We start from the raw sequence: 27784 nt of genomic DNA, 5'->3' as shown, positions 1-27784 counted from the left end.
AGAGAAAACAAGCCAGCGAACAACAGAACGGCAGCGCAGCGCCTCCATCTGGTGAAGAAGGAGTGAAGCGGCGTTAATCCAGATCGTGTTAGCAGCCGGCTCAGTAACGGATCCCAGACGTCTCCCAGGTCCTCCGGGGGATCCGGGGCGTTCCCGGTCCAGATGGGATGACTAATCCCTCCAGTGTGTTCTGGGTTTGTTCTGAGTCTCCTCCCAGTTAGAGAGTCCAGGAAAACCTCCACAGGGAGACGTTGTGATCAGATGGCCAGAACCTGGAATCAACAACGGATTCCACTTCCATCATCTCGTCTTTTAGAGCTGTTAAACACCGTTAAACTCCTTTAAACACCGTTAAACGCCGTTAAACGCCGTTAAACACCGTTAAACTCCTTTAAACACCGTTAAACACCGTTAAACAACGTCAACGTTTCATCTTGTGTCTCTTTGTGGTTGTTTTGTGTCTCTTTGTGTTAATTTTGTGTCTCTTTGTAGTCATTTTGCTCCTTTTTGTGGTTATTTTATGTCTATTTCAGGTTTCTTTGTGTCTCTTTGTAGTTGTTTTATGTAACATAACAGACGTTCCATTTATTTCTGAGTATATTAAGGGTTTCTTGTCCATGTTGGCTGAAAAGAGGCTAAAAGTTCATTTCTGACCTTTTAAAGCAGCAGTAAAATAATCATCAGTTCAGGTTATTTTTATATCTCTGTGTTGTTTTATTGTTTGATTGTTTTATTTGACTGTGTTGTTGTGCTTTGTGTAAACTTGGACTGTGTGTGTGTGTGTGTGTGTGTAGACGTCATGCAGCTGTGACAGTTTGACTTCAGTGTTTAATCTGTTTAATCCTCCGCTCCGCTCTCTGTCCTCGCAGCGTTCCCATCTTATCTTCCTGCTTCATGATGTTTGTTTGGAGACCTCCAGGTTTTCTGTGTTTCTGATGACAGTGAACACATGTGAGCCGCCGTGTGGACTCCACTCCAACAAATCCTCTTTACTGCTGCTATCAGGAAGGTAAATCTGATCCAGTCATCTTCCTTTAGTAAAGAGGGGTGTGGGGGGGTGTTTGGTTTTATTCATGCAGGTTTGTTTTCCATCTAACTGACGAAAAAAAAGAAAAAATGAAAATCTCTGGCAAAATGGCCAAAGCTGATAAATCCAGATAATCTCTTCAGTCCACAGATCTTCAGCAGCAGTCTGCTGCACACTGTAAAAGATATCGCTCTAATATTTAAACAGTTATTCTTTTATCAAAATGAGAAATTAGCTTTGTGTATAAAATCACGTCTCACATAATAAACAACAAAACACTTTAATCTGAGTGTCACGTGAATAATAAATAACCTTTTTTATGTTTTACATAATGTGATTATGTGATATTTTAAATGTGGAGTGTAACCCCCCCCCTCGTTGGATTTAAATCAGCGAAGTGCAGCGACGATATGTAAAAATAAGAATAACATGAATGTAAAAGCCTGAGGGTTTTATTCTGTGTATAACTAGGACGGACTGCATATTTATATATTAATAACATTACTAATTCATCTGTTGTTCATTCAGACTTTTACATATATTAGTTTATCTGTCCAGTCCAGTTTCTTGATAGCTATATCCAGTATAAATATATATATATATATATATATATATATATGTATATATATATATATATATATCAGTATAGCGCAGTTTAAAGTAATACAAAAAAAAGAACTGTCTTAATGTCAGTAATCAACTGGGGAAGTTTCATGGGGATATTTATTAGTTAACATGTTTACACTATTAACTTGTCGTTATCTTACAAAATGCAATTAATTCACAATCTTTATCTTTAAAGTCCGTTTTCTCAAAATGATTTATTTCTCGGACTCTGAGCCAGAAATCTCCACTTCACTTACATCCACCAAACCTTCCAGTTTCACTCCTCTCTATCTTCTGAAGGTTTTTACAGAGGAGAGGGTTCATATATCCTTCATAGCCTGATTTATACAACATTTTATTACTAAAAACATGATGAAAATTGATTTTTTTGATGGTTGTTGACAGTATTTTCTGATTTATAGAGTGAGAGATATCCAAACTTCACTCAGTAAAAACCTTTGACTTTAATACGTCACCAAAATTAAACAAGAACTTTGAATCTAATCCAATATTTACATTTCTGATCTGAAAATGTATTATTATTTATATTTAATAAGATAATGCCTAATTTGCATATTTAAACGTAGAGTTTCAGAAAACTTGTAATACAATAAATAATTGTGTTGATCTCAGCAGTCAGCTAGGGAAGTTTCACCTTAAAATCACCGCAAACATCCCATTACCTGTTAAGACAGCATCCTAAGTCAGTACAGGTAACCATAGCAACAGTGCTGATGCTTCTGGCTCCATTAGGAGTTAACTGTTCAAACTAACCTCTGACTACGGGTTAAACCGACCACAAACACACCGATAAACACGGAGGAGCACTGAAACAGCTTCTCTGTGTTCTTTTGGTAATGTTCTAGTCTAATGGCAGTGGTTCCCAACCTGGGGTTTGTGACTCCCTTAAGGGGTCGCAAGACGCATCTGAAGGGCCGTGAGATGATAAACAGGAAAACACAACAGACCAAACATATTTCTGCTGCACAAATTCATATTTATTTTATCAGACTTTCTTCTTCTTTTCGAGGCTTTTCTTGAAGGAGAAATCACTCTTTGATTGAAACGACCACAGCCCCAAAAAAACATCAATCTGTGATGGATTGAATACACGATGCTTTATTTAAAAGCAAAGAACAACGTTGGTTTTATATAGTGCAGTTTTATTTCCAGGCCTGATTTCCACACAGGAGTTTTGCCCAAAATCTATCCGATTCTAATTTGTTTTCCATGTTTTAATCTGTGTGAACTGTTCCCCACAGGAGCTAAACTTCATTACAGTGAGCAGGCAGTGTAAACACAACCCTATACTGCAGGTTTAACACTCAACAATAAATACTGGTAAAGATGGAGCTAGTGTATTTACAGTGAGCACACACACTCTCAGCTGCTTCTTATAGAAATGGAAATATGCTTCTGCAGTTCTTATCACACGGAACATCAGTGCTTCTCCTTCGGTTGTATCTTTTGTAGTCGTGTTGTGTAAAGCTAACATGCGACGGGGCATAATTACTGATTCCAGTATGTTAATAAAGGAGCGAGTGCTGATTTAGCTAAGAGGCTCAGTGTGTACCGTTTAAAGCCCAGTTTCCCTCGTCTGAATATTCATCAGAGTGGCACTCAGCTGAAGATGAAACGGCCTCATTGTTCATCAGCGGCGGCGGCGTGCCGGCTCGTTCGTGTTATGCACATATTAATGATGAGGACAATTCACTTCGAGTGATTCCTAATCTGTTGACAAGAAGTCTCTGCAGGCCCTTCAGTCAGTTTGATGCAGACGATGACGATGTTTTATCTGTAAATCCCCCCGAGAGGAGAGATGGATGAACGCTGCAAAAAAAATCTACAAGTCATTTACTCACATTACAGACTCCTGGAAATCATTTGCCTTGATCAAGATGAAACGTCAGCCAATGGGACGGGAGTATTGAGCTGTTTATGACACAAATCAACTTGTTTTGAGACTCATCTGAGTATTAATAATGTGCTGATCTGAGATTGTGAATCCTCATTAGGCGCGGCGCTCCGTTGTGTGTTGACTCGCGGTTTGAGGCTCAGTTACCTCCACGCCGTCTCTCTGGTCCTGTCAGGCTGGTGGAACAGCTCGAGATCTTTAAAGGTGTGATGTGTGATGTCTGGCCACCTGGAGGGCAGCATTTCACCTCTACTACTGGGCCCATATCATCTCAATCTACAGTCATCAAAATAATCCCTGCTAACCCGGATTATAATCTTCACGTTAGGCGTCGATTTATAGTTTACGTCAGCCATCTGTGTGTTTCCTGTGACACTAACCGGGGCTGTACGCTCCGTGTACCATTTGTTAGTTTGTTTGGTGGCTTGGGTCGGTTGTGGCACAGACGAAGGAACAACTCGTGTTTTTGTTTCGCTGTGAAGGGAGCGTGCAGCGGCTCCGGGGGACGGAGCTTCAGTTGGCGTTTGTGGCGACTCAGATTCAGACTGCTAAACCCCAGTGTTGGGAGTCACAGCGGGCTGGCGCTGGATCTATCCCTCGTATCGGCAACAACATAAAGTTTGCTGATCCAGCAGGAGGTCAGACCCTCGGAGCTTTGCTCAGCGGGTTTGCGCTGGATGAATTTGAGCTAACTGATAACAGAAGGTCAGTTCGTCTCCCGCAGCGTTGCATGCTTTATGGTACGTGTCCACATTATGGCGAGGGATCGCTTCCCTTCTCAGAGGTACGAGTGCTAATACGAGAGCGGACGGGCCAGGGCCAGCAGGTTAGCATGCTCATTTCAGTAGATATTTCTGCAACGCAATACATGCATTTGGCATAACGTCAACACTGTGACCTTCAACACTGTGACCTTCACATTCTGTTGATAATGTTAGTTCTTTTTTTATATTTTAAACTTAAATTCTGGCCACGTTGGACCTTTTTAAGCACTGAGATCGACCACCACCTGTCCTTAACTCAACATGCGATAAAAAGGCCCAACAGCTCCTGTTTCTGCTGAGGAGGCTGAAAGGTTTTAAAGTTGGACAGGACATTTTAACAGCAATGTAACAGTCACTCATCGAATCAGTCCTCACATTCAATATTGCATCCCGGCACAACTTCCTCACAGAGAAAAAAACAACTTACAAGAATCATCAAGCGTGCAATCAAAATCACCGGCAGCACTCAGCCCGGCTCTCAGGCCTTTACAGTCCTGCAGTAAAAAGAAAGGTAGACTTCATCACTAAGGACCCTTCACACCTCCTTCACATCTCCTTCACACCTCCTTTTAGCTACTCCCATCAGGCAGCAGCAGCAGAGCACCTCTGGACTAAAAGAGAACTTACAAAAACTCCTTCGTTCCCACTAGAATACCATTTTAAACAAGGCCAAATAGGCCATCTCTACTTTTTAAAGCAGCTTTGCACACCTGCTCTTATTTACTTATGGAATGTGATAATAACGCGTTAACGCAAGTTATTAGTTAACAGTTAACACAAAAAAGAAAGGCAAAATAAGTCAGCGTCTCCTGGGTCCTGTGTTTGTTTGACCCGTCCATCGCCCCCGACTACCACTCCATATGGACTTTATTGCTCTTTATACTACGTCACCTAACTTCCTCTTTATTACTATGGCGACTACACGTCAACATCGTCTTCTTGTATCTGTGATTAACCATTTGAATAGATGATGACAGCCTTCTGAACCTACGAGTAGGTGTAACAGGCCCCTCCTAACCCATCTCTATGAGGTTGATAACCACTGATAGCACCCATTCAACTAGCTCATTCATTCAAAGCGGGTGCTCACGATCCCCCCCCTCTGACTAATTACACTGTGGCACCGTATCACGATTCCCACCGCCTGAGTAGTAACGTGTCAACGAAGGTGGTGAAGAAGTCTGCAAGCGAGCGAACATGAACGTAAACAATGAAGGATTTAAAATCAGCTTTGCAAATGATTTATGAAGAAAGCATTTGTTATAGCCAAAGGACACACACACACATCGTGTTTTGGCGAGTAACGCCGATGATAAACAGAACTTTTGTTTGCTGACGGGAAAACCCCCCCACAGGGCACCTTTAAATCTTGGCCCCGTTGACATGACTTGGTTCCCAGTTTATTTCCTGTAATGTGACTTTATTGCAGCAAAACATGTTCCAGGTTGATAAATAATAAGTAAGTTGATGAGTAATTGTAGCTCCAGCTCGACCTAAACTACAAACTTCGATGGTGCATGTGTCTGTTTTTGTATAATTAGTCGGTTAGAGTAAAAGACTGCATGAAAATCCTGAAATATTTTGTAAAAACAAGATAAAAAATAGCCAATTAGATGAGATTATTCTTCAATCAGATATAATTTGTGTTGAATTCCTGTGTGCAGAATTTCATCAATTTTTGTTTCACAAATTAGCCTGATTTATGATATTGTTCTCATGTGATTTTATTTCCATGTGTGATGTGACATGTGAGATGAAATAAGTGTTTTTTTTTTCTCTCTGGTGGCAGGAGAAATTTTCATTTCTATTCTGTAATTTATAAAAATGTTTTTTTCCCCTGAAAAGTAATGAGAATAATTCAAACCCCACCTTATTGGTAGACTGATGAAATGAGTCAGAGTTGCTTGTTAGAACCGATTTGTTTTTCTTTTGCACCCACAGACGTAAATGAAACACACTGGGGTGACTTACTGACCTTATTTCACACTTTCATCCAATCCAGAAAAAGAAAAAGAGGAAAACAGCCTTCTTTCTGTCAACAAGTTATAAAACCTGAAGATGAGGCTGTGTTTAGATCCCAGATATCACACAGCACGGTTTTAGATAAACATTCATATTAAACATATTCATAATGTGTGCGTGTGTTTTATTATTCTAACACGTTGGATTCATTTGTTTTGACTCCTCTCTAACTGCAGGCTGCAGCTCCGTGGTGTCAGAACGGAGGCTGAAGTGCAAACTGTGATCCAGATCCCACCGTTTCCACAACTATTTTTATCGCTCGCTAATTAGCGAGACTTTTAATTTGTGCTTCGTCCTCCAGACGGACCACAGGGGGTTTAATACTCCACAACCTGACGCTCCCTCTCGCACCTCCACCATCATGTTGCCGGTGACAACTAACGAACGATGGGGAAAGTATCTTTATATTGTTTAATATTAACTTAATATTAACTTAACTGAATGTTTGAATGCCTGGTGTTTCCAAATGAAGTTTGCCATTTGATTCCAAATATCACATTTTTATGACTTTTTTATAACATTTTTATGGCCCACTATCACGTTTTATGACATTTTTTACGATATGCTATACTATGACTTTTTATATGACATGCCTTGAGCACATAAAGACCTGGGTGACCTGTAATTTTCGGATGTTAAACGCATACAAAACTGAAGTTAATACACGTAGATGGCATTGCCCCGGCCTCCAGCACCACCATCTATATAACAGAGATATCTTTGATCAGGATACGTCCGTTATCTCCCACATGAAACAAACTTCGAGGATCACCTTCTTTCATCTACGTAACAATGGAAAAATCAGGCACTTCCTATCTCAAAACAATTCCTTACACTCCCAATAATTTCCAGTTGATCCAGAATATTTTAATAATATTTTTATTTAAGAAAAACATTAGTATTCACAGATATTTAACACAGAGCATTTTCACTTTCCCACTGCCTAGACAAAAAAACATATAATAACATATCTACACAGAGAACGATGGTTCAAAATTAAGTAATACGTTTAAAAAAAATTATAATAATGTAAATAACAAAAAAGAAATGAATAAATAAAATAAAATAAATAAAAATATATCCAGCAAACACATTAAAATAAAACATACATACAGATTAATGAATTCAACATTTTGCATAGGAAAAGATAAACACATTTTGGGATGTTCAAGTTAAATTACAGTGCCTGCCTAAATTTGGAGAAGAGACTAACTATAAATAAATAAGATATTAAAGGGTCCCATGTTGTATGGATTTTTTGGGTTGACCCTCTAACGTAATATTTTATCTTTTCTAACTTAAGGAAGAGCATCAGGTCATTCATCAGAGCGAAAGCTTTCGGTGGTTGTGTTCGATTTCCTCTCCAACAAAATCCTTCTAGAGATCCTTCAACAAGAACACTGCAAAACAATCAGAGCAATAGTCATAATCACAGCATATTAAAAGAAATGTGTGACGACCCCTCCACTCCACTAGGTGTCCTGTGTCTCTTTGCTGGTTCTCCTTTGTTTTGCAGGAGAGAGGGTCGTCAGGCTGATGAGCCACACCTGGCCTTGGTGTGGTTGGGATAAAAGCTCTCTACCTTTCAACAGATGTGGCTCTCTTCCTTGGCTGGCACACCTGTTTTGGTTTTGTTTGCGGGAGACATTTTCACATGCCCACATCACTGATTACTGACTTTCCACGTTTATTTAGTTATTTATTGTTAGTTTGTTAAATAAATGCCTGTTACTATTTTTAAACTTGTCTGGTCTCCCATTTTTGTTGCAACCTTTGAGCCGGGTTGTAACAAATGCATGTTACTAACTTAACATCTGGGTAATTGTCCCCTGAGTTTTAGTTCTTTCTGTTTGTTGCCGTGTTTCTGCTTGATGTCCACAGCTACTATTTTCATTATTATCATTATTGTTATTATTAGTCATATTTCTATTATTTTTAAGGTTCTTATTGTAATCCTTAATGCTGTGCATCTCTCTGTCTCCCCGTCTCTTCTCTCCCTCTCATAGTTCTGCTTCAAGTTTTCATCTCGTGAAAGGTCAGTTTTTTATTTCTACATACTATACTATGACTTTTTTTTTTCTTTTTTTTTCGACATGCTATAATATGACTTTTTTTTTCGACATGCTATACTATGACTTTTTTTTTATTTTTTTTCGACATACTATACTATGACTTTTTTTTACATACTATACAATTCCGGTTTTTTTTCGACATAGTATACTACGACTTTCTTTTCTACTTACTACATTATGACTTGATTCAACATACTATACAACGTCTTTTTTGTGTGATTGACTGTAATACTCTGCCCCCTCTAGGACCTCTACGCCTCCAGGACCCTAAGAATTGAAGGGAAGGACTGTGGCCGACCCCTCACAACGTGGACACATACTTTTTGCACATCCTGTACAAAACTATCGCTATAAAAAATATTTTATTTTACATATTGCAGACATTTTGTAAATATTTGTTAGGAAATTATTATAGAACATTTTTCATATTTGTATTTTCATTTTTCTATTTCATATTTATGTTCTTGAGTTTTGCAGTACTTTGCTTGTATTTTCATCTCTTCTTAATATGACTATTGTAGTGTTTTAACCAAAATTCATGGCAAATTACTTGTGATTTAATAGTTGACTTGACAATAAACCTTATTCCTTTTCTGATTCTGATTTGTTTTGTTCTATTCATACTATGCTATGACTTTTTTTCAACATACTATACTATGACTTTTTTTTGTTCGACATACTATACTATGACTTTTTTTCAACATGTTATACTATGACTTTTTTCGATAAAATATATCGAAAAATTTAAAAAACACGTCATAGCATGGTAAGTCGAGAAAGAAAATCATTAGCATGTCAAAAAAAAAGTCAGAGTATAGCATGTTGAGAAAAAAAGTCATAGTTTAGTATGTCGGAATTTTTTTTAATTCATACTATAGAATGTCGAAAAAAATAAAAACTCATAGTATAGTATGTCAATAAAAGTCATGGTATAGTATGTTGAAAAGAATTTAAAAAATCATAGTATAGCCTATCGAAAAAAAAGTCATAGTATAGCATGTCGAAAAAAAAAAAAATGTCATAGTATAGTATGTCGAAACAAATTTAAAAAAAAATTGTACAGTATGTCGAAATAAAAAAAAACATCTTAGTATAGTTTGTCGAAAAAAAGTCATAGTATATTATGTCGAAACAAATTTAAAAAGAAAGTCAAAGTATAGTATGTCGAAAAATAAAAAAAAAGTCATAGTATAGTAAGTCGAAAAAAAAAAAAAAAAACCGTCATAGTGTAGTATGTCGAAATTTTTTTTAAAAAAAGTCAAAGTATAGTATGTCGAAAAAAAAAAAAAAATGTTAGTTTAGTAAGTCAAAAAATAAAAAAATATCTTTGTATAGCATGTCGAAATAAAAGCCGTAGTATAGCATGTCGAAAAAAAAGTCGAAAAATAGTCACAGTATAGTATGTCGAAAAAAAAGTTACAGTATAGTAAGTCGAAAAAAAGTCATAGGTATAGCATGTCGAAATAAAAGCCGTAGTATAGCATGTCGAAAAAAAAGTCGTAAAAAAAGTCATAGTATAGTATGTCGAAAAAAAGTTGAAAAAAATTCATAGTATTTCGAAAAAAAACGTCATAGTATAGTATATCGAAACAAATTAAAAAAAAAATTCATAGTACAGTATGTCAAAATTAAAAAAAAAAAACATCTTAGTATATTATGTCGAAAAAAATCTAAAAATGTCATAGTATAGCATGATGAAAAAAAAGTCATAGTATATTATGTCGAAACAAATAAAAAAAAAGTCAAGGTATAGTATGTCGAAAAATAAAAAAAAACATCTTAGTATAGTGTGTCGAAAAATTAAAAAAACGTCATAGTGTAGTATGTCAAAAAAATCAAAAAATGTCATAGTATGTCAATAAAAAAGTCGTAATACAGCAGGTCGAAAAAAAGTCATAGTATTGTATGTCGAAACAAATTTTTAAAAAAAGTCAAAGTATATTATGTCGAAAAATAAAAAAAAACATCTTAGTATAGTATGTCGAAAATTTAAAAAGCGTCTCAGTATAGCATGTCGAAAAAAAGGTTCGAAAAAAAAGTCATAGTATAGCATGTCGAAAAATAAGTCGAAAAATAAGTTATTATTAGTGTCGAAAAAAAAGTCGTAGTAAAGCATGTCAAAAAAAAGTCGAAAAAAAGTCATAGTATAGTATGTCGAAAAAAAAGTTATAGTATAGTTTGTCTAAAAAAAAAAAAAGTCATAGTATAGCATGTCGAAAAAAAAGTCGAAAAATAAGTTATTATTAGTGTCGAAAAAAAAGTCGTAGTAAAGCATGTCAAAAAAAAGTCGAAAAAAAGTCATAGTATAGTATGTCGAAAAAAAAGTTATAGTATAGTTTGTCTAAAAAAAAGAAAAAGTCATAGTATAGCATGTCGAAAAAAAAGTCGAAAAATAGTCACAGTATAGTATGTCGAAAGAAAAGTTACAGTATAGTATGTCGAAAAAAAAGTCGTAGCATAGCATGTCGAAAAAAAAGTCTGAAAAAAAGATATAGTATAGTTTGTCGAAAAAAAGAAGTCATAGTATAGTATGTCGAAAAAAAATGAAAAAAAAAGTCATAGTATAGTATGTCGAAAAAAAAATAAAAAAAAGTCATAGTATAGCATGTCGAAAAAAAATAAAAAAAAAGTTATAGTATAGTATGTCGAAAAAAAATAAAAAAAAAGTCATAGTATAGCATGTCGAAAAAAAGTCATAGTATAGTATGTCAAAAAAAATAAAAAAAAAAGTCACAGTATAGCATGTCGAAAAAAAATAAAAAAAAAGTCATAGTATAGTATGTCGAAAAAAAATAAAAAAAGTCATAGTATAGCATGTCGAAAAAAAATAAAAAAAAGTTATAGTATAGTATGTCGAAAAAAATAAAAAAAAAGTTATAGTATAGTTTGTCGAAAAAAAAGTCGAAAAAAAGTCATAGTATAGTATGTCGAAAAAAAGTCGAAAAAAAGTCATAGTATAGTTTGTCGAAAAAAAAAAAAAAAAAGTCATAGTATAGTATGTCTAAAAAAAAGTTATAGTATAGTTTGTCTAAAAAAAAGAAAAAGTCATAGTATAGCATGTCGAAAAAAAAGTCGAAAAATAGTCACAGTATAGTATGTCGAAAGAAAAGTTACAGTATAGTATGTCGAAAAAAAAAGTCGTAGCATAGCATGTCGAAAAAAAAGTCTGAAAAAAAGATATAGTATAGTTTGTCGAAAAAAAGAAGTCATAGTATAGTATGTCGAAAAAAAGAAAAAAAAAGTCATAGTATAGCATGTCGAAAAAAAATTAAAAAAAAGTTATAGTATAGTATGTCGAAAAAAAATTAAAAAAAAGTCATAGTATAGTATGTCGAAAAAAAAGTCAAAAAAAGTCATAGTATAGTTTGTCGAAAAAAAATAAAAAAAAGTCATAGTATAGTTTGTCGAAAAAAAATAAAAAAAGTCATAGTATAGTATGTCGAAAAAAAAGTCGAAAAAAAGTCATGGTATAGTTTGTCGAAAAAAAGAAAAAAAAAGTCGTAGTATAGTTTGTCGAAAAAAAGTTATAGTATATTTTATCGAAAAAAAGGTCGAAAAAAATTCATAGTGTAGTATGTCGAAAAAAAAGTCGAAAAAAAGTCATAGTATAGTTTGTCGAACAAAAAAAAAAGTCATAGTATAGTATGTCGAAAAAAAGTCATAGTATATTTTGTCGAAAAAAAAAAAAAAAAAGTCAGTATAGTATGTTGAAAAAAAAGTTATAGTATATTTTATCGAAAAAAAGGTCGAAAAAAATTCATAGTATAGCACGTTGAAAGAAAAGTCGAAAAAAAGTCATAGTATAGTTTGTCGAAATTTTTTTTTAAAAAGTCATAGTATAGCATGTCGAAAAAAAAGTCGAAAAAAGTCATAGTATAGTTTGTCGAAAAAAAAAGTAAAAAAAAGTCATAGTATAATATGTTGAAAAAAAAGTTATAGTATAGTTTATCGAAAAAAAGGTCGAAAAAAAATTCATAGTATAGTATGTCGAAAAAAAAGTCAAAAAAAGTCATAGTATAGTTTGTCGAAAAAAAATAAAAAAAAGTCATAGTATAGTTTGTCGAAAAAAAATAAAAAAAGTCATAGTATAGTATGTCGAAAAAAAAGTCGAAAAAAAGTCATGGTATAGTTTGTCGAAAAAAAGAAAAAAAAAGTCGTAGCATAGTTTGTCGAAAAAAAGTTATAGTATATTTTATCGAAAAAAAGGTCGAAAAAAATTCATAGTGTAGTATGTCGAAAAAAAAGTCGAAAAAAAGTCATAGTATAGTTTGTCGAACAAAAAAAAAAGTCATAGTATAGTATGTCGAAAAAAAGTCATATTATATTTTGTCTAAAAAAAAAAAAAAAAGTCAGTATAGTATGTTGAAAAAAAAGTTATAGTATATTTTATCGAAAAAAAGGTCGAAAAAAATTCATAGTATAGCACGTTGAAAGAAAAGTCGAAAAAAAGTCATAGTATAGTTTGTCGAAATTTTTTTTTAAAAAGTCATAGTATAGCATGTCGAAAAAAAAGTCGAAAAAAGTCATAGTATAGTTTGTCGAAAAAAAAAGTAAAAAAAAGTCATAGTATAATATGTTGAAAAAAAAGTTATAGTATAGTTTATCGAAAAAAAGGTCGAAAAAAAATTCATAGTATAGCATGTCGAAAAAAAAGTCGAAAAAAAGTCATAGTATAGTATGTCGAAAAAAAAAACATAGTATAGCATGTTGAAAGAAAAGTCGAAAAAAAGTCATAGTATAGTTTGTCGAAAAAAAAGTCGAAAAAAGTCATAGTATAGTTTGTCGAAAAAAAAGAAAAAGTCATAGTATAGCATGTCGAAAAAAAAGTCGAAAAATAGTCACAGTATAGTATGTCGAAAGAAAAGTTACAGTATAGTATGTCGAAAAAAAAGTCGTAGCATAGCATGTCGAAAAAAAAGTCTGAAAAAAAGATATAGTATAGTTTGTCGAAAAAAAGAAGTCATAGTATAGTATGTCGAAAAAAAAAAAAAAAAGTCATAGTATAGCATGTCGAAAAAAAATTAAAAAAAAGTTATAGTATAGTATGTCGAAAAAAAATTAAAAAAAAGTCATAGTATAGTATGTCGAAAAAAAAGTCAAAAAAAGTCATAGTATAGTTTGTCGAAAAAAAATAAAAAAAAGTCATAGTATAGTTTGTCGAAAAAAAATAAAAAAAGTCATAGTATAGTATGTCGAAAAAAAAGTCGAAAAAAAGTCATGGTATAGTTTGTCGAAAAAAAGAAAAAAAAAATTGTATAGTTTGTCGAAAAAAAGTTATAGTATATTTTATCGAAAAAAAGGTCGAAAAAAATTCATAGTGTAGTATGTCGAAAAAAAAGTCGAAAAAAAGTCATAGTATAGTTTGTCGAACAAAAAAAAAAGTCATAGTATAGTATGTCGAAAAAAAGTCATATTATATTTTGTCGAAAAAAAAAAAAAAAAGTCAGTATAGTATGTTGAAAAAAAAGTTATAGTATATTTTATCGAAAAAAAGGTCGAAAAAAATTCATAGTATAGCACGTTGAAAGAAAAGTCGAAAAAAAGTCATAGTATAGTTTGTCGAAATTTTTTTTTAAAAAGTCATAGTATAGCATGTCGAAAAAAAAGTCGAAAAAAGTCATAGTATAGTTTGTCGAAAAAAAAAGTAAAAAAAAGTCATAGTATAATATGTTGAAAAAAAAGTTATAGTATAGTTTATCGAAAAAAAGGTCGAAAAAAAATTCATAGTATAGCATGTCGAAAAAAAAGTCGAAAAAAAGTCATAGTATAGTATGTCGAAAAAAAAAACATAGTATAGCATGTTGAAAGAAAAGTCGAAAAAAAGTCATAGTATAGTTTGTCGAAAAAAAAGTCGAAAAAAGTCATAGTATAGTTTGTCGAAAAAAAAGAAAAAAAAGTCATAGTATAGTATGTCGAAAAAAAGGTCGAAAAAAAAGTCATAGTATAGCATGTCAAAAAAAAGTTATAGTATAGTTTGTCGAAAAAAAAGTCGAAAAAAAGTCATAGTATAGTATGTCGAAAAAAAGTCGAAAAAAAGTCATAGTATAGTATGTCGAAAAAAAGTCGAAAAAAAGTCATAGTATAGTTTGTCGAAAAAAAAAAAAAAGTCATAGTATAGTATGTCGAAAAAAAAGTCAAAAAAAGTCATAGTATAGCATGTCGAAAAAAAATAAAAAAAAGTCATAGTATAGCATGTCGAAAAAAAAGTCGAAAAAAGTCATAGTATAGCATGTCGAAAAAAAGTCGAAAAAAAGTCATAGTATAGTTTGTCGAAAAAAAAAAAAAAAAAGTCATAGTATAGTATGTCTAAAAAAAAGTCATAGTATAGCATGTCGAAAAAAAAGTTATAGTATAGTTTGTCGAAAAAAAAAAAAAAGTCATAGTATAGTATGTCGAAAAAAAAGTCAAAAAAAGTCATAGTATAGTTTGTCGAAAAAAAAGTAAAAAAAAGTCATAGTATAACATGTCGAAAAAAAAGTCGAAAAAACTCATAGTATAGTTTGTCGAAAAAAAGGTCGAAAAAAAAGTCATAGTATAGCATGTCAAAAAAAAGTTATAGTATAGTTTGTCGAAAAAAAAGTCGAAAAAAAGTCATATTATAGTTTGTCGAAAAAAAAAAAAAAAAAAAGTCATAGTATAGTATGTCGAAAAAAAAGTCATAGTATAGCATGTCGAAAAAAAAGTTATAGTATAGTTTGTCGAAAAAAAAAAAAAAAGTCATAGTATAGTATGTCGAAAAAAAAAGAAAAAAGTCATAGTGTAGTATGTTGAAAAAAAAGTTATAGTATAGTTTATCGAAAAAAAGGTAGAAAAAAATTCATAGCATGTCGAAAAAAAGTCATAGTATAGCATGTTGAAAAAAAGTCATAGTATAGTTTGTCGAAAAAAAATTAAAAAAAAGTCATATTATAGTATGTCTAAAAAAAAGTCATAGTATAGTATGTTGAAAAAAAAGTCGAAAAAAAGTCATGGTATAGTTTGTCGAAAAAAAAAAAAAAAAAGTCGAAAAAAAGTCATAGTATAGTATGTCGAAAAAAAATAAAAAAAGTTATAGTATAGTTTGTCGAAAAAAAAAAAAAAGTCATAGTATAGTATGTCGAAAAAAAAGTCGAAAAAAGTCATAGTATAGTTTGTCGAAAAAAAATTAAAAAAAAAGTCATAGTATAGTATGTCGAAAAAAAAGTCGAAAAAAAGTCATGGTATAGTTTGTCGAAAAAAAGAAAAAAAAAGTCATAGTATAGCATGTCGAAAAAAAAGTTATAGTATAGTTTGTCGAAAAAAAAGAAAAAAAAAGTCATAGTATAGTATGTCGAAAAAAAGGTTGAAAAAAAAGTCATAGTATAGCATGTCAAAACAAAGTTATAGTATAGTTTGTCGAAAAAAAAAAAAAAGTCATAGTATAGTTTGTCGAAAAAAAAAGTAAAAAGTCATAGTGTAGTATGTTGAAAAAAAAGTTATAGTATAGTTTATCGAAAAAAAGGTAGAAAAAAATTCATAGTGTAGCATGTCGAAAAAAAAGTCATAGTATAGCATGTCGGAAAAAAAGTCGAAAAAAAGTCATAGTATAGCATGTTGAAAGAAAAGTTGAAAAAAACTCATAGTATAGTTTGTCGAAAAAAAATTAAAAAAAACTCATAGTATAGTATGTCGAAAAAAAATAAAAAAAAGTCATAGTATAGTTTGTCGAAAAAAAGTCAAAAAAGTTATAGTATATTTTATCGAAAAAAAGGTCGAAAAAAATTCAGTGTAGTATGTCGAAAAAAAAGTCCAAAAAAGTCATAGTATAGTTTGTCGAGAAAAAAAAGTAAAAAAAAGTCATAGTATAGTATGTTGAAAAAAAAGTTATAGTATAGTTTATCGAAAAAAAGGTCGAAAAAAAATTCATAGTATAGCATGTCGAAAAAAAAGTCGAAAAAAAGTCATAGTATAGTATGTTGAAAAAAAAAACATAGTATAGCATGTTGAAAGAAAAGTCGAAAAAAGTCATAGTATAGTTTGTCGAAAAAAAATAAAAAAAAGTCATAGTATAGCATGTCGAAAAAGAAGTCGAAAAAAGTCATAGTATAGTTTGTCGAAAAAAAAGTCATAGTATAGTATGTCGAAAAAAAGGTCGAAAAAAAAGTCATAGTATAGTTTGTCGAAAAAAAAGTCGAAAAAAAGTCATAGTATAGTTTGTCGAAAAAAAAGTCGAAAAAAAGTCATAGTATAGTATGTCGAAAAAAAGTCATAGTATAGTTTATCGAAAAAAAAAAAAAAAAAAGTCATAGTATAGTATGTCTAAAAAAAAGTTGAATAAAAGTCATAGTATAGCATGTCGAAAAAAAAGTTATAGTATAGTTTGTCGAAAAAAAAAAAAAAGTCATAGTATAGTATGTCGAAAAAAAAGTCGAAAAAAGTCATAGTATAGTTTGTCGAAAAAAAAAGTAAAAAAAAGTCATAGTATAATATGTTGAAAAAAAAGTTATAGTATAGTTTATCGAAAAAAAGGTCGAAAAAAAATTCATAGTATAGCATGTCGAAAAAAAAGTCGAAAAAAAGTCATAGTATAGTATGTCGAAAAAAAAACATAGTATAGCATGTTGAAAGAAAAGTCGAAAAAAAGTTATAGTATAGTTTGTCGAAAAAAAAGTCGAAAAAAGTCATAGTATAGTTTGTCGAAAAAAAATAAAAAAGTCATAGTATAGCATGTCGAAAAAAAAGTCGAAAAAAAAGTCATAGTATTGCATGTCAAAAAAAAGTTATAGTATAGTTTGTCGAAAAAAAAGTCAAAAAAAAGTTATAGTATAGTTTGTCGAAAAAAAAGTTGAAAAAAAGTCATAGTATAGTTTGTCGAAAAAAAAAAAAAAAAAAAGTCCATAGTGTAGTATGTCTAAAAAAAAAGTCATAGTATAGTATGTCAAAAAAAAAGTCATAGTATAGCATGTTGAAAGAAAAGTTGAAAAAAACTCATAGTATAGTTTGTCGAAAAAAAATTTAAAAAAAAGTCATAGTATAGCATGTTGAAAGAAAAGTCGAAAAAAAGTCATAGTATAGTTTGTCAAAAAAAAAGTCATAGTATAGCATGTTGAAAAAAAAGTCGAAAAAAGTCAGTATAGTATGTCGAAAAAAAAGTCGAAAAAAAGTCATGGTATAGTTTGTCGAAAAAAAGAAAAAAAAATTCATAGTATAGCATGTCGAAAAAAAAGTTATAGTATAGTTTGTCGAAAAAAAATAAAAAAAGTCATAGTATAGTTTGTCGAAAAAAAATAAAAAAAGTCATAGTATAGTATGTCTAAAAAAAAGTTGAATAAAAGTCATAGTATAGCATGTCGAAAAAAAAGTTATAGTATAGTTTGTCGAAAAAAAAGTCATAGTATAGTATGTCGAAAAAAAGGTCGAAAAAAAAGTCATAGTATAGTTTGTCGAAAAAAAAGTCGAAAAAAAGTCATAGTATAGTTTGTCGAAAAAAAAGTCGAAAAAAAGTCATAGTATAGTATGTCGAAAAAAAGTCATAGTATAGTTTATCGAAAAAAAAAAAAAAAAAAAGTCATAGTATAGTATGTCTAAAAAAAAGTTGAATAAAAGTCATAGTATAGCATGTCGAAAAAAAAGTTATAGTATAGTTTGTCGAAAAAAAAAAAAAAAGTCATAGTATAGTATGTCGAAAAAAAAGTCGAAAAAAGTCATAGTATAGTTTGTCGAAAAAAAAAGTAAAAAAAAGTCATAGTATAGTATGTTGAAAAAAAAGTTATAGTATAGTTTATCGAAAAAAAGGTCGAAAAAAAATTCATAGTATAGCATGTCGAAAAAAAAGTCGAAAAAAAGTCATAGTATAGTATGTCGAAAAAAAAACATAGTATAGCATGTTGAAAGAAAAGTCGAAAAAAAGTTATAGTATAGTTTGTCGAAAAAAAAAGTCGAAAAAAGTCATAGTATAGTTTGTCGAAAAAAAATAAAAAAGTCATAATATAGCATGTCGAAAAAAAAGTCGAAAAAAAAGTCATAGTATTGCATGTCAAAAAAAAGTTATAGTATAGTTTGTCGAAAAAAAAGTCAAAAAAAAGTTATAGTATAGTTTGTCGAAAAAAAAGTTGAAAAAAAGTCATAGTATAGTTTGTCGAAAAAAAAAAAAAAAAAAAAGTCCATAGTGTAGTATGTCTAAAAAAAAGTCATAGTATAGTATGTCAAAAAAAAAGTCATAGTATAGCATGTTGAAAGAAAAGTTGAAAAAAACTCATAGTATAGTTTGTCGAAAAAAAATTTAAAAAAAAGTCATAGTATAGCATGTTGAAAGAAAAGTCGAAAAAAAGTCATAGTATAGTTTGTCAAAAAAAAAGTCATAGTATAGCATGTTGAAAAAAAAGTCGAAAAAAGTCAGTATAGTATGTCGAAAAAAAAGTCGAAAAAAAGTCATGGTATAGTTTGTCGAAAAAAAGAAAAAAAAATTCATAGTATAGCATGTCGAAAAAAAAGTTATAGTATAGTTTGTCGAAAAAAAATAAAAAAAGTCATAGTATAGTTTGTCGAAAAAAAATAAAAAAAGTCATAGTATAGTATGTCTAAAAAAAAGTTGAATAAAAGTCATAGTATAGCATGTCGAAAAAAAAGTTATAGTATAGTATGTCTAAAAAAAAGTTGAATAAAAGTCATAGTATAGTATGTCGAAAAAAAAGTCGAAAAAAGTCATAGTATAGTTTGTCGAAAAAAAAAGTAAAAAAAAGTCATAGTATAATATGTTGAAAAAAAAGTTATAGTATAGTTTATCGAAAAAAAGGTCGAAAAAAAATTCATAGTATAGCATGTCGAAAAAAAAGTCGAAAAAAAGTCATAGTATAGTATGTTGAAAAAAAAACATAGTATAGCATGTTGAAAGAAAAGTCGAAAAAAAGTCATAGTATAGTATGTCGAAAAAAAAACATAGTAAAGCATGTTGAAAGAAAAGTCGAAAAAAAGTTATAGTATAGTTTGTCGAAAAAAAAGTCGAAAAAAGTCATAGTATAGTTTGTCGAAAAAAAATAAAAAAGTCATAGTATAGCATGTCGAAAAAAAAGTCGAAAAAAAAGTCATAGTATTGCATGTCAAAAAAAAGTTATAGTATAGTTTGTCGAAAAAAAAGTTGAAAAAAAGTCATAGTATAGTTTGTCGAAAAAAAAAAAAAAAAAAAGTCCATAGTGTAGTATGTCTAAAAAAAAGTCATAGTATAGTATGTCGAAAAAAAAGTTGAATAAAAGTCATAGTATAGCATGTCGAAAAAAAAGTTATAGTATAGTTTGTCGAAAAAAAAAAAAAAAGTCATAGTATAGTATGTCGATAAATTGGTCGAAAAAAAGTCATAGTATAGTTTGTCGGAAAAAAAAAAGTCATAGTATAGTTTGTCGAAAAAAAAAGAAAAAAGTCATAGTGTAGTATGTTGAAAAAAAAGTTATAGTATAGTTTATCGAAAAAAAAGGTCGAAAAAATTCATAGTGTAGCATGTCAAAAAAAAAGTCATAGTATAGTATGTCAAAAAAAAAGTCATAGTATAGCATGTTGAAAGAAAAGTTGAAAAAAACTCATAGTATAGTTTGTCGAAAAAAAATTAAAAAAAAAGTCATAGTATAGCATGTTGAAAGAAAAGTCGAAAAAAAGTCATAGTATAGTATGTCAAAAAAAAAGTCATAGTATAGCATGTTGAAAAAAAAGTCGAAAAAAGTCAGTATAGTATGTCGAAAAAAAAGTCGAAAAAAAGTCATGGTATAGTTTGTCGAAAAAAAGAAAAAAAAATTCATAGTATAGCATGTCGAAAAAAAAGTCATAGTATAGCATGTCGAAAAAAAAAGTTATAGTATAGTTTGTCAAAAAAAAGAAGTCATAGTATAGTATGTCGAAAAAAAATAAAAAAAAGTCATAGTATAGCATGTCGAAAAAAAAGTCGAAAAAAAGTTATAGTATAGTTTGTCGAAAAAAAAATAAAAAAAAGTCATAGTATAGTATGTCGAAAGAAATAGGTAATATAGTAAATCGAAAAAAAATTGAAAAAGTCATAGTATATTTTGATGAAAAAAATTCACAGTATAGTATGTTAAAAAAGAAATTCATAGTATAGTTTGTCGTTTTAATGACAAAAGGTTTCCAAAATATCTTAACTTTACAAAAATATGGCTGTTTCCAGTAGTGGTCAGATTTAATGAACACTTTTAGATATGTGTTTTTTAGATCTAGCACTTTCAGCTGTAATTAATCATGTCTCAAATCGTTGTCTATGTTGTTTTTTTATTTGCTGTACTTTGTATTTGTATTTTGTTGTGTACTTTGAATGCAATATCTATATTGTTCGTTGTCTGTATGAGTTGATTTGATTTGGGGATTAATAAAGCTTTTATTCTAATTTAATCTAATCTTTCCAAAGAATGTCCTCATACCTAAAAATGTCAAATCCTTCCACTTTCTAAAAAAACATCCTCACTAAAAATGAACCCCCTCCTCAGGTCTCAACACACACACACACACACACCCAACTTACCTTGTGTACTTTGCAGGTTTTCTTTTTCTTTCAGTGAGATGAGTCGGAGGCTTCAGCAGAATTCCTCACAGAGAATCCATCCGGTGACTGTTGGCCGAGGAAAGACGAGAAATTAGTTTTCTGCTCTCGGCTGATATGAAACAATATGAGCTGTACTGTTTGCAGTGTGTGTGCATGTGTGTGTGTGTGTGTGTGTATGCGTGTGTGTGTGTGTGTGTGTGTGTGTGTGTGTCGCCCTCCCTCTCGAGCTCCTCAGAATAGATTTCAACGCTCCAGAAATCTGTAAAGTTTCAGTCTAACTCTGAACTATGACTGTAAATACTCTTAAGTGCAGTTTAAAAACACTTACATAAGGACTAAAATCACTGAGTTTTCAGTGAGGTTTGGTGCAGATGTTATGTCATATTATTACTGCCAAAATAATAAACAGAATATAGTTACACTGAGCTTAACAACCAACTAACTTAATTACGGACTATGTTGCATTTTTAAACTTAGTCGGCAATCAGTTACAAGGTAGGAGATAATAGTTTTTATTTGTATTAGCTCACCAGCCACACTGGCCCTGAATTAGTCACCACATCATTAAGATTACAGCACCTTCCAGTTTATTAGGACATTTAAATACATTTAGTTTACTTGTATCGTCATATTTTCAACAAATATTTTTGTGTTCAAGCGCTTTGAGGCATGAGAAATTATTTTGTTTTTTAAAACATTGTCATGCTCCGGAGGAGAAACTTGTTCACAGAAAAATAAATAAATAAAGATTAATTATTACTAAAACATTCAAACACATAACTGGAGAACATTGTTTTTTTTTAAATATCAGTGTATGTTAGAACTGGTGAACTGGGAGCTGTTGGAAAATTTGGGTCAAGTGGACTCTTTTCATAAACATAGAAAAACAAGAGCGCACCTGAAGGCATCATTAAATCCAGGCCGACAGCAGTGAAAGAGGCGTGACTTACAGTACGCGAAGGGAACAAATTAGTCATCTGAGGAGGCAAATTAATAATTTAAGGAACATATTAAGTATTGTGATGTTACGAACTACAAATCAGGGATTTTTACTGAGTGGACTTTATGTCCCTGAGTAGATCCTGAGTAGACCCTGAGTAGATCCTGAGTAGATCCTGAATAGACCCTGAGTAGATCCTGAGTAGATCCTGAGTAGATCCTGAGTAGACCCTGAGTAGATCCTGAATAGACCCTGAGTAGATCCTGAGTAGATCCTGAGTAGATCCTGAGTAGATCCTGAGTAGATCCTGAGTAGATCATGAGTAGATCCTGAATAGATAACATTGTTTGCTGTAACATGGAGCCGTCTAAGCTCAGCTTGTTCCTTCTATCAACACTGAGAACGTTGACAATGTGTGCACCTGTTTTTAATCTCACTTATTGTTTCTTTTAAATATTTTCACAATGAATAATTTAACCTTGCATAACATGTTGTGCTCTTTACAGTACACGTGCATGCTGCTGTGTGTGTGTGTGTGTGTGTGTGTGTGTGTGGTTTTTACCTGAGGCCTGACAACAGCAGAGCTCTGAAACTCTGCAGCTGTTGTTATAATGTTACACTTTGTGTTAACACTTTCCTTCACATGTGACTGGAGCCTCCTGCTGCTGCTGGAGCTGCCCAACAATTAACATTTATTTTTTTAATTATTTATGATATAAACTAACCTCATCTGATCTTATCTGTTGTCTGCTGGATCAATATGTTGTTGTAGTTTAGAACGTCTGACCATCAGGCCGTGATCACAGCGTGTTTTTGCTGCCTTTTTGTTGCCCGATCAGACAGAACGTTTTTTGCAGTTTGCTGCGTCTTTTTTTTTTTTTTCTTAATTGTTGCACCACCGAATGAGTGCTAACGTTAGCTTAGCACAAACCATGAACTCGATGCTACCTAATAGTTAATGGTACAGTTTAAATTAATGAAAACAACTTCCTTGAAATCTCAAGTGCCACACTAATTAGCCTCCTGCTGTTTTCTGTTCAGATCATGGTATCTACAGTCGGTAAAGTCATAAAGCTCAGAGTATCCAGCAAAAGTCACCGCAATGATAAAATAACGCTAATGACGTCGGGAGCTTTCCACTCCGAGTTGATCTTTTTCAACTCGAGGTGCTCAGGGCGCTCCTGCAAAAACGCAAGACGCATAGAACGTAAAAAACGTGAGGCACTCAGCAACGCAAAAGCAGCGCGCAAAACGCTTCACTGTCATTGAAAAGTTGAGAATATTTTAACTTTTATGCACATCTAAGAGAGACGAGCGCATGTTATGATCTGAGCATATTGTTTTATACTAAATGCAGTACCTGTGAGGGTTTCTGGATCAATATCTGTCATTGTTTTGTGTTGTTAATTGATTTACAATAATAAATATATACATATATTTACATAAAGCAGCATATTTGCCCACTCCCATGTTGATAAGAGGATTAAATACTTGACTAATCTCCCTTTAAGGTTCATTTTGAACAGATACAAAATGTGTGATTAGTTTACGATTAATTACGATTAACTGTGGAGAATCATGAGATTAATTGCAGATAAATATGACTTTCTATGTAACACATTGATCTTCAAAGTAACTAAAGCTGTCTGATAGATGTAGTGGAGTAGAAGTAAAACACTGAGTACTTGAGTAAATGCCCGTCCTACCGCTGATGTGCTGACATACCAACATGTCCTCCGGTGCCGGTGAGTCCGGCCTCCGTATTTGTCAGGATGTCTGAACATTTGACACACGAGGAGCTCGTTGTCCTGAGCCGTCGGAACAGGAAGTTTTACCTACCGGCTCTCATCGCCTCGCCGCCGCTCCGAACAACTGCAGCAGCATATTAGCGTGTCGGCTTTCGCCTGCTATGCAAAAACAGAAAGGAAAAAAACAAAACAGAAAGTCTTTAATAAGGTCTGCTGGCGGAGGAGAGAGCCGAGGCAATAACAGAGAACACATTCAGACAGATTGCCAACATGAGGAGCAAAGTGACTGTGGAGTCTGAGGGGAGTAATATTACAGCCATTTGGCTAATAGCCACCACGCTCGTTACGGAGGCTTCACACAGTCGGAGAACAAACAGTCTGGTGGAGCGGAGAGGGGGGGGTGGGACAGCAGTTTAGCCAGGTGAGGCTGGAGTTTAGCCAGGTGAGGCTGGTGTTTAGCCAGGTGAGGCTGGTGTTTAGCCAGGTGAGGTTGGTGTCAGTATGAAACTGATCAGTTTCTCCTCCTGGATCTGTGGCAGGAAATGACTCACCTGCAGGCCCACAGGTAGGTCCATTCAGAGGAGTCGGCCTCCGGCGTTAGAGCCCCCCTCCATCCAGTGTTACTTCCTGTTTTTTGGAACAGAGAATGGGGGTGTGGTCAATAGACGTAATTCATCACCATGGCAACCAGGTGGCATCGTTTTTCAACCCAGTTTAGATGAATTTACTGTTTATAAAGTCATAATAGTCACAATAAAGACATAATTTTACGAGAATAATGTCACCTTCTTTTATTAACTTTGATCACAACATACGTGTTCAACTGTACTTTGACTGATGTGTTCTGTAGCACCTCCTCAGTCTGATCATCAGCATCTGTTGGAGAGAAACTGTGCATGAGTCACGTGCACAAAGCCATTAGCTGTACACACAAACAAACACACACACACACACACACACACACATGATCACACTCACTAAATGAAACACACTCCACACAAAACCACTTCTCCATTCTGGTCCAATTAGCAGCTCTCAGTAAACTTCAATCAACCAGTCACAATCCATTATGGAGATGGTGGACACACACACACACACACACACACACACACACACACACACACGCACACACTCACACACACACACTCACACACACTCAGAGCTGAGGAGCAGCTGATGTCGATTCTTGTTACTCACGTAGCCGACTCGTTACTCTGCTGTCCTTCGTCTTCCTCCGCAGCAGGAAGTAGTTCTTCCTCCTGCAGCTGTTTAACAGCCAGCTGATGGGATGTAAACACACAGAGATGATCGTCAAACTGATACAGAAGCTTTTCAGCTAAATCTTTTATTGAGTTTTTTAACTGTTTCTTGTATCCGCTGCTTCCACAAGACCAGAAACAGAACAGTGTCGTTACGATCTGACCGACAAATAATGAGGACATTGATCACTATGTTCTACTCTCTACCCGTTCTAACTGTTATTCTAACAGGTGTGGACCTGTGTAGCGAGCTGTGGTGTGTTACCTGTGTATTACCTGTTCAGGGATGAGTTAAGACCTTTCCTCTTGTGCCACCATCAGGGTGAAATGTCTCTATAAACAGATATCTGCATATGAATGCACAATATGATTTTGGTATCTGAAGTATTCTGGTTTCCGTTTGTAGAGTATTAGACGCCCTTTACACCTGGCATTAAAATGTGTTTCTGGTGATCAGATTGCAATCGAATAGTTCTTGACCACATGCTAGTCCGGGTGTAAATGCACCTAAAATGCACAGAGGACGGGTTGTGATCCACCTCCGGAGGTGGTCAGAGACGCATTGTGACCACACTGAACACGAGAGGAAATGCAATTGTGTTTTCAATCCACATACAACAACTACAGGGGCAGAGAGATCAGCGCCACGTCTGTGTCTCACAACAGTGAGGCTCATTGATGTGGTTTTAAAGGAGCTCTATGGCTCAGAGGAGGAAGAGATATCAGGCTGTGATACGTGTTAGTAGAAACATTCACTGTTGGATTTGTTGACAATAAAAAATCTATAGAATATCACCAGAAACAAATAAAAGAAGTAACGCAATATGATAAATATTGAGCGGATTAAATGGAATTAAATCCAGTTGGGTCAAATCTCTACAGCAGAATGGAAAAAAAAAAACAGCCACACGAGAAGAAACTTTCCAAACATTCTTCATCCCAGCAGAGAGGAAACTTGTCGCCACAGAGAGAATCGGCTCGTTGGCGGATGTGAGAGAATAATGACTAATTATGAGCAGAATGAATAAGGGCATGCAGCGGCGCTATAACTCAGTCTGATATTTAGAGGCAGTCGTATTGAAAGCGGTGACGTTTTTGATTGGTAAGCGTAATATTTACTGAGTAATATTTACTGAGCAGTGCCTCGGCAGCCAGCTCTGCTTATTAGAGCAGATTTCCAGGCTCGGCGGGTGGCGGGCGGCGGTGGCGACGGGCGGCGGTTTGGCAGTCGAGGCGCTCAGATGTGGATGTGAAGATAAATTCTGCCGCCGCCCTCGGCTGTCACAGGGAATACGAATATTTCACTACAGGAGAAAATGGCACAGATTGCAGATTCTCCTGAGTATACAAGCTATGTGTGTGTGCGTGTGTGTGTGTGTGTGTGTGTGTGTGTGGATTCTCATCACACCGCACTGCTGAAGAAATGCCGGCACTCAAACACAAATCAATGCGCTGCACATGTATTTTCTGTTTGTGGTTTTGTTTTCTTCTTCTTCTCTTGTTTTCTCTCCGTGTTGTGTTTTCTTTGGTTTCTGCATGTTCTCTTTACCTAAACTCCACCACAACAACCTCCTGCTCTAAACCGCGGCGGTGGTGGCGGCGGTTAGCGGCGGCGGCTGGCTTCACCTCCCAAAGAAAGAAGAAAGAGAAGGCGGAGATGAAACGGGCCGGGATGCAGTTGCTGAGGTTTGAATTGTAAATGTGTTCCCTCCTGAACCAGCGGAGCTTTCAGTGTTTCTGGTTGTGCACGTGGCTGCAGAGCTGGAGGCTTTCGCTGTTTACTCAGCTTCTCTGGAGATTTGGCAGATTTATATACCCAACGAAAGCTACAGAAAACTCAACATGTTCTTTGTTAGAAAGTCATGATTTTAATTGTTTTCACATCAGCTTTAAGAAATGTCATCTAGAACTTTATTTCTTATTCAAACACTGTGTTTGGCGCCTTTGATTTATGATTAATACATTTGTTGATTAGCAAGTTTAAATTTAGGGAACGACGACTTTCATTGAGGTTCACTATTAGAGAAGAAATCTGTCCGTTTGGATTATTCTTTAGAGAAAAAATAAGTAAAAGGAAATCCCAAAAAGATTATGTACATTTCACATTGCTCGTCCTGAGAGCATCTCTTAAATGAGATCCAGATCTCAATGTGACGGATTAAATGAAGTATAAAGTAGCCTGTACATTCAGCACAAATCAATCTTCCTTTTAAGTATTTGTGTTAAATGTGGTGAAGCTGATCAGCTGTTTAGTTTAGTTTAACTTTGAACGCAGCGGGACGTCGAACAATCAGAACAATGAAACGCCCACGACAGCACAGCCTCAAGCTCTCTCTACTGGGAAACAATGGCTGATCTTGTACTGAGAGCCACTTGGACACCAGACAGACGAGGCGGCAGTAGACACGGTCAAGATGCTAGTCTTTACTCTCTCTCCTCATCCTGTAGAAACTTTTTGAGTCGTGCAGTAGATGAAGAGAAGTCGCTGTCTGCTTCCACCGACTGTCTCTAATCTGGTCTACTTCTGCAGTTGCACTCGTCTCAACGCCAAACCGACACAAACGTGAGTTTGATGCTACAGAATCTCATCGTCTCTGCTTCGGTGTCTCCTGCAGCTCTCACTGCATGATCGTCGGTGGATATCCAACACGTTTGATGAAAATTATGATTATGTGAGTCTGACAACTGGATCTACGTCACGTCGCTCTGGTCAGCAACAGGTTGACTCTAGCTACGAGCGCCGACTGGGATGGATCTTCTGTCTGCAGCAAAGTTTTTTGCAGGTAGATTTCCACGGTGAACTGAAAAGAAAGTTGCGGCCGTCTCTAAAGTTGACGTAATAACTGATGTTAGGACCTGAAAAGCATTCACCAGGAATGTGGTTAGTTAAAGGTATGTATAAAACCTTGGAAGAAGAGCTCCGCGATTG

General features: G+C 33.5%; 2 long non-coding RNA genes across 3 annotated transcripts; one reads left to right on the top strand and one right to left on the bottom strand.

Moving 5' to 3' along the window:
* Positions 1-849: 849 nt before the first annotated feature.
* Positions 850-8952, top strand: LOC119493963. Of its 2 annotated transcripts, none has more exons than XR_005208064.1 (3): positions 850-1009; positions 6636-8369; positions 8653-8952. It is a non-coding gene; the product is annotated as an uncharacterized LOC119493963 (long non-coding RNA). The 2 variants fall into 2 exon arrangements; XR_005208063.1 differs by having other exon boundaries at positions 6511-8369.
* LOC119493962 lies at positions 7599-24216 on the bottom strand. The gene is made up of 4 exons (XR_005208062.1): positions 24148-24216; positions 23574-23752; positions 20888-20974; positions 7599-7734 (listed from the first exon to the last, which is right to left on the bottom strand). It is a non-coding gene; the product is annotated as an uncharacterized LOC119493962 (long non-coding RNA).
* Between the last annotated feature and the right edge of the window lie 3568 nt (positions 24217-27784).

This window comes from Sebastes umbrosus, chromosome 9 (assembly GCF_015220745.1).
Source record: "Sebastes umbrosus isolate fSebUmb1 chromosome 9, fSebUmb1.pri, whole genome shotgun sequence".
Lineage (NCBI taxonomy): Eukaryota > Metazoa > Chordata > Actinopteri > Perciformes > Sebastidae > Sebastes > Sebastes umbrosus.
Note: the sequence above shows the minus strand (reverse complement) of the source record. Positions and strands in the feature narration are given on the sequence as shown.